Raw genomic sequence first — 8,126 nt, forward strand, 5'->3', positions numbered from 1 at the left:
TGATCCAGTAGAGAGAGAAAATATGATAATATGGACATTTCACAACTATTCCAGATTCAACATTTCTAGGACTGAATTCATCATCCCACTCCTCCCACCTGCGTGTAGCCTGCCTTTCCAGCTCTCATTTCTAAATCAATTTACAGAAGCTCCATCTACTGTTATCTAAAATGGAAGTCATCCTAGATTTCTTCTCCTCCCCTTGCATATTCCATATGCAATTCATTACTAACTGCTATAAAATTTTCCTCCTAAAATATAAAAGTCCTTTTCTTCTTCCCTGTCCTACTACCAAGTATTGATTGAGTCATTTGCTGGTAATTTTCATAGCTTCTAACTGATCTCTCTGGTTTTAGCATTATGCTATTTTTTAATATATTTTATTGATTATGCTCTTACAGTTGTCCCATTTTTTCTCCCCTTTATTCCCCTCTGTCCTGTACCTCCCTCCCCATACCATCTCCCCACACCCTTAGTTCATGCTATGTGTCATACATATAAGTTCTTTGGTTTCTCCATTTCCCATACTATTCTTAACCGTCCCCTATTTTGTACCTCCCAATTATGCTTCTTATTCTCTGTACCTTTTCACCCATTCTCTCCCCGCTTCCTGCTGATAACTCTCCAAATGATCTCCATTTCTGTCATTCTCTTCCTGTTCTAGTTGTTTGCTTAGTTTGTTTTTGTTTTCTTAGGATCCATTGTTGATAGTTGCAAGTTTATTGTCATTTTACTGTTTGTAGTTTTGATCTTCTTTTTCTTAGATAAGTTCCTCTAACATTTCATAGAATCAGGGCTTAGGGAAGATGAATTCCTTTCACTTGACCTTATCTGGGAAGCACTTTCTCTCACTGCCACAACCTGCACAGGTTTCTATAGCCAGAAGTTCTGAGGTTTTATATGCTGGTGCTGGAAACCTGGGTTGCATGGTCTGTCTCATTCCCCAGTTGTTCCTCCCAGTTTATCCACACATGACTGTGGGACCATGTGGTCTGCAATCTGCTGCCTTGCTGTGCCTCTGCTGCTGTTGGGAGCTACCCTGCCTGGCCTCAGGAGCTGTAACCCCCCATGGCTGAGGCTGAGTGAGCAACCTTTGGACCATAAGTCACTAAGGAGACAAAGTTTATCTCCCTGGCAGGAGCACAGCTTCTGCTCCTTTTTCCATAACTGGTCCCCAGTGCTTGATCAGTTAGCCAATGATGGATAAGATTCCCCAAGCAGGGAGCAATCTAAGACAGGCATGATCACATGGAAGCCCCAGGGAAGGACTTGGGGGGCTATGAAGAAAGGAAGTAATGGATCCTCACCCCTCGGCTTTGACAAAGCCTGAATCCTCATTCTGCCTACAAGAAGTCTCCTAGTTTCTTGGCTATCTTGCCTCCTCTGCCTGACTTAAGCCTGAAACAATGACAGAGGGTGGTGCAGCCCTGTGCTGGAAAGGATGGACTCCCCGTATAATCAGGCCTGAGAATGGATATGTAAACTCCTGTGAAACCTGCTTCACTAAGAATGCTCTTAATTAAATGATAAAGGCCCAAGCAGGAAATGAGTTTGTTTCTCAAAGTTTTATAGCCTTTTAGCTGATAGACCCTGACTCAGAATGAGCCCTAATAGTTCTTTGTATGCTATCTATCATTTGATCCTTACTGCCTGACGATGATTAATAAGCTGTGTCTGTATTCCTGTACAAATTAAGCCCAATAAAAGCCTGTGTAGGCAAGGGTGAGTGTGTTCTCCCCTCGAGAGGGTGACCTGCCCCTTTTCCTCCACAGGACTGGGTAGTCCTTGTGAATTTGTCTTGCATCCCACCCATAACAGTGGACACTGCAGGCCAGTGCACGCATCACTCTGCACCCCGGCTTCCTGTCTTTGCCCCTCCTGCCAGCCTGGATGAACGTTTCTTCTTTAACTCCTTGGTTGTTGGACTTCCATACAGTTTGATTTTCTGGCAGTTCTGATTAGTTTTTTGTTTTTAAATTGGTTGTTTCCTTCCTTTGGTTGTGTGAGGAGGCAAAGTGTATCTACTTGCACCTCCATCTTGGCCAGAACTCCTATACTTGCTCTTAATATAGATGGTTGGGTTTTTTTTTTCCACAGCAGAGAATTATTAGTCAGTCATAATTAAATTAAATCAAAGTCTCCTTAAGGTTTTGGCAAAATAAATACTTTCACCTCAAGGGTATATGTTCAGCTAAAACAATAATTGGTTTTAATAAACACCAATAATAATTTTTAAAGGAATTTGATTTGCTTGGCATAATTGAAATAAAAGTTTGAAGAAACAACTCAATTTTGGAGATTCTTCTATCTGAATTCATATCCCTTTGTTCTTAAGGCTGTGTTTCTCATTTATTTCAATAACACTATTTAGAATTAAATAGGTATAAATTCTAAGCAAAACTATTCAAAGCTTCCATTATTATTTCACAAATGTTGAAAAGAATTAGAGGGTTTTTTTATTTTTTTAAGAAGACTGTTTTAGAGGAGAGGAAGTTTGACAACATACTAAAGGAAGAGTCATTTTCAAAGGCAGCTGTCAAACCATGTTTTTGATGACTTTTATGTTTAAGAACTTCAACTTCACATCATTGAAAATATGATAATTAAGTATATATTTTCCCCAAAACTTCTGCAGCCTTGTTTATGCATTTGAGTATAAAAATTCCCAATACAAACTATTCTCAAAATATAGTTTTAGACTTAATTATATTAAATTACATTTTCACAACTGTAAGCCTAGATGAGAATTAATGTTTTCTGATACCCTTAGTGATAGTGGTTTTCTGCCATCAACACTTCCCCACCCAGCTTCTAACTTGGGCAATGAGAACATATCCTAATTGCCATATTTAGGTTTAGTTGTATTGCATTAGATTTAAGTATATGGGTATAAAGTTTTAGTGTATTTTTAATTAATACAATGTAAAATGTATAACAAATCTAATAAAAATTTATTTTTAATCTCATTTACCAGAATTCATTCTAATTTTAGCTTCAGTGTAGAAAAAAAGATTACTTTTATACTAATCAGCAAAATTTTTAAAAAGTCTATTTAAAGGAAAATCTGTTTGCACCATCCCTCATCAGTGGTAAAAACAGAAACCCAAAACTCGGCGTATACTTGACAAAAACCTTATACTGTCTTCATATCTACCACATTTTCTCATTTTTTTGAAAGTGTCAAAAATTATATTAACTTACAGTTTTAAAAACTTTATACCTGGGGTACAACAAGGTATAGGAGTGCTTTTTCTTAAAGAAGTTACCTGTTAGGGTTTAGTCCTTAGTTTAGAAGTTGAAGAGCTTTGGTATTTTTATGTTAAGTGCTTTAAGAAGTCATGATCTCGGCCCAGGGATGGTGATATTGTACCATTTTCTTCCTCCTCAGAACAGTGGTTCTCAATAATGCACTGAGCAGTCAGGGATGGTTCTCATGAAATTGCAAAGCCTTGATGCTATCAAGTCCACCAAGTTCCTTGATCAGAAGACACAGGGATTCCTTCTCAGAGAGCTTCTTTGCCACTTGAAGGAGACAAGAGAGGATGTGAAGTATGATGATAACAAATTTGGTGTCTGAGATGGTGAGCAGGTTCACCAGTGGCTCCAAGACTCCGGAGTATACAAGTTGGATCAACTGGTTCATGGCGCGCCGAAGTTAGCCACTGTATAGACAGCCTCTTTATGGACTTTAAAAACTCCATTTTTCAGCAGAGCCACCAGAGGAGACAGGATGTTGCAAGCAATGAGCTGCTGGAGGTGCTGGGGGTGCCCTGCAGCCATATTGTTCAGGGCCCAGGTTGCCTCCTTCTGGACAGAGGACTTGGAGTACAGCAGGACCTGGGACAGCATGCTCAGGATACCCGCATCAATGGCCACCTGGGTCTGGCAATCCATTCCTGTGATGACTATGTCCACAGTTCAGGGGAGGGGAGGTCAAGATGCTCAGTTCTGAGCTTGTCATGAGTTCAACCAGCCTGTGCAGCACCCCCATGTCACCTACATGGCCAATGCACTCATTGTAGCCTGAAGTGAGTTAGGACAGGGCCCAGAAGGTGACAGAGAGCACCTTGCTCCACTGGTGCTCCAGGAGGTGAAAGAGGATGGGCAACATTTGCCTCACTGCCTTTTTGCAAGGGTATGGGTTCTTGTTTTGGCACAGGTTGGACAGGGTCCTTGTGATGTTCTGCAGAAATGTAATTGGTATGGTTGATGAGCTCAGGGCCAGCAGATGTGGGATGGCATTGCTCGAGATAATAAAGTCTCTGACTTCTGGGTCATCACCTGCTATATTACCAAGGGCCCACACTGCCTGTTCACACACAGTCATATTGGGGGAAGACAGGAGCTCAGCCAAGAGTTAGATGTCCCCTCTTTCAATGGCTTCATCAGTCTTCTCTTCCCTCAAATCTTTATACCCTCTCATGTATGCTCTATCTCAGCTGAAGTTCTCATTTCCTTTCATTTAGAAGAGCAAGTCCCTCAGAAGATGTTTTTTTACATGCTCGCATTTCTACATCTACTACCTGCCTGCTTTTGAACACTTGTACATACACTGCCTTCTCTCCCACTGCTTTGGATGAACATGCCTTAACTCCTCTACAAGCCTCACCCTCCATTGGCACATTAGCTCTTTTCCCCTCTCATCTTTTCAAGGACACAGCATAACAACTCTCCCCTTTCCCATACAATCAATGACTGTCTCCACCAAAACATTCACATCAGCATAGAAATGAGATGTTCTATCTTTCATCTTAAAAAAAAGTCCTGTTGAATTCACAAACTCTTCCAGCAAATACTTTTTTCAATAAGAAAACTCCTAAATGCATATAACCATCCTCCTTGTATACTTTCTCTTTCCTCTTACTCTCCAATCAAGCTTTTGATTCTACTGCACAGAAACAGCTCTGGTGACAGTAAGTACTGCTAAATCAAATTATCAATTTTCAGTTTTTATCTTAACCCATAAAAAGAATTCATCATGGTTAACATTTTCTCAGACACCTTTTTAACTTGTCTTCTGGGAAATTCTTCCCTGGCTCCCCTCCCATCTCACAGGCTGGCTTGTCTTAGTCTCTGCTATTGATATTTTCTCCCCCTCTTCCATATTTCTAACGTTGGAGTGCCCAGGAGTGAAATCCCTGGATATCATTTCCTTTCTATCTATACACACTTCTTAAAATATCTCATCTATTCTCAAGACTCTAAAGGCCATCTTTATTCTGAGGACCCCCCAAATTATACCTTCTGTCCATATCTCTTTCACAGAACTCCAGACTTGAATGTCCCACTACTTTCTCCCCACCTACTTGGACGTCTAATGGGAAACTCACACTTACCATGAATAAACTAAATCCTTATCTTTCTCCTTGATGAAATTTGATCTGCCCTAAATCTTCCCCAATTTAGTCCATGGCAACCTCATTTTCCTACTTGCAGCCAAGAAACTTGGAGTGACTTTGATTCTTCTTTCTTTCATACTTCCCATCTACCTGTCAGCAAATATGTTGACTCCACCTTGAAAATATATTCAGAATCTACCACTTTTTACTACTTCCACAGCTATTAACCTAGGACAAAGATACCAGTTTCTCTCCCTTCAGTTATTGCAATAGACTCTTGACTAGACACTCTGCATCTACTGTTGAACCTCTAAACTTATTCTCAACCAAGCAACATCAAATTTCTTTCCTGGTTAAAACACTAGAAAAGTTTCTGATCTGATTTGAATTAGTCAGAGTTCTGCCTAGAACTGGGCCAAAAGAACAAAACCAAGTGAACAGAGAAATGAACCAAAATAAAGACTTATTTTAAGGAATTACTTCATGTGATTGTGGCAACTGCCAAGTCTGAAATCTAGTGGACACTCCAACAGGCTGGACACGAGCAGAAGTTGATGTTGCAGTTGTGAGACTGAATTTCTTCTCCTCTAGAGAAACCTAACGTTTTGCTCTTGAAAACTTTCATCCAATTGGATGAAGTCTACCACTACTGAGGGTAGTATTCTCCTTTAAAGTCAATTAATTGTAGCTGCTAACCAGATGTATGAAATACTTTTATAAAGCCTTAGTATTTGAGTAAATACCTGGGAAATATAGCCTAGACAAGTTGATGCGTAAAACTAGCAGTCATAAAACTCAAAGCCAAAATCCTTAAAATCACCTTAAAAAGTCCTGTTTAACCTAATCCTGTGTTAGCTGAATTTGTCTGTTGCTATTCTATTCTCTTTCACTCTGCTCCAGCAACAGCGGCCTCCTTGCAACTTCTCAAACTCATCAAGTACATTCTCTCTTTAGGAACATTGGTTGTTGCCTCTGAAATTATCTCCCCCATACATGTGAAAGTCTCCTCTTTGCTCAGATTTTGTTCAAATACTTACCACCCTTTGTCCCTTTCTTGCTTTATTATCCCTCACAGCATTGTGTCATCACAATCTGACCACTCACATACTTCTGCACTTATTTGTTTATTGTCTATCACTTACCACTAGGATCTAAGTTCTGGGAAGGTAGGAATCTTTGTCTGTTGTATTCACTGAGAACAGTGTTGAAATATAGCATCTAATCCATAACCACCTATGGGATTAATTTATGTTTTTAAACATATCGTAGGGATTGCTATCATGATTACACTGAAGTATTTCCAATGAGTGTAGTGACAGGGCACTAGATTACAGATTGATAAGCACAAGCTTTAGCAGAGGTTCCACAGCCCATGTTACTGCCTCTGTGGTCAATCACTTCACTACTCAGGACACAGGTTCCCCAACTGGAAAATAGAGTATTGAGTGATGTTTCTTCCAACTGAGAAAATTCATCTTGTTCCTTCCGTCCATGTCTTATTTTATTTAACTAAAACCTCAAGAAATATTACAGGCCAAAGAGTTGGAAAGGTCTATATATTTCCTAACTGTTATAAAAGCATAAGGAAATTGCCTTTAGTTGAAAAAGCATAAGTGATATAAATTAAAATGGACCTGGTATGGGGACTTATTTACACCAACAAATTAAGAATGCCTTCTCAGACGATATCCACCCTCAGCCCAATGTTAGACACACAGGACTACCTAGCACCATAATTGCCTGCACACTTGGAGGGCAGCTTCCAGAAGCTGAAGACAAACACTATAGCCGGTGGCAAGTCCATTTCTTCATAAAGACAGCATTTTTGTCTTCCATCCTTGAGAGTATCCTGCTCTCTTTGGTTTCTATGTAATCTGATTTCATACCTTAGTTTCCCCTCCTTTTGGTCCCTCAATAACTTGTCTTTCTAGACTACAGCAGCAGCTGCCCATAACTAATCATTGGTTTGGAGCTACCCCAATGCCTTGTGAATTTCATCAGGAGAGTCCCTGAAGGTTTTACCTGCTTTTCTTTACAGGAAGTAATAACTGGCATCACTAACTGGCAGTTTCAGCAAGCTTCAGTGACCCACTTTCTCTTTCTCTCTCCCTCTCGTTCAGACACAGAATTATGAGTATTCATTGTCCATAAGACTTTAAATCAATATAGACAATACTTTACGACTCCTAACCACAATCAATATTAGAGGCTTGTACAACACAGCAGTGCATTTTCTCTTGCCCAAGAAAATTTCATTTCCTGTGAGACTGAAAGAATGAAGAATCTTATACAATCAATACCTCAGATGTTGAGTTTCTCTAATCCCTTCAGCTCTAAGAAAGAAACCATGTCAGGAATAACCATCATGTAAATTTTTATAGGGTTTTCCTTTCACAAGCTTAATAATGCATTAATTTTCTAAACTATACAAGAAAACAGACTCAGCTCTTGAAGTTCAGATTCCTTCTAACTGCAGTCACAGACATAAATAAATTGGTGCCAATGCAAAAGAAATGCATAGAGGCCAATTAGAGGGAAAATCTAAGAATGAACACAGCCACAGAGGGCTTTAATTGAAGTTAATCTCACATTAGAGAAAACCATTATGCGAACAAGGAAAACCAAAACAGTCATTAACAACGCAGGGATGCTTGACAAGTGAGTCCTAGCTTCTCAAGTGGTGCAGACCAGTCCTGCAAACTCTGCTACCTGTATCTCCACTCCATGGAGCCATTTAAAAAAAGAAGAAGGAAGAGAAAAGAAAGTGAAAAATTGTGTTAGAAGGTT

At 39.7% G+C, this 8,126-nt stretch overlaps 1 pseudogene; it reads right to left on the minus strand.

The window, feature by feature from the left end:
* Positions 1–3,314: 3,314 nt before the first annotated feature.
* LOC123827423 lies at positions 3,315–7,394 on the minus strand (annotated as a pseudogene).
* Positions 7,395–8,126: the final 732 nt, after the last annotated feature.

This window comes from Phyllostomus hastatus, unplaced genomic scaffold (assembly GCF_019186645.2).
Source record: "Phyllostomus hastatus isolate PE091 unplaced genomic scaffold, TTU_PhHast_1.1 phas_contig_86, whole genome shotgun sequence".
Taxonomy (NCBI): Eukaryota; Metazoa; Chordata; class Mammalia; order Chiroptera; family Phyllostomidae; genus Phyllostomus; species Phyllostomus hastatus.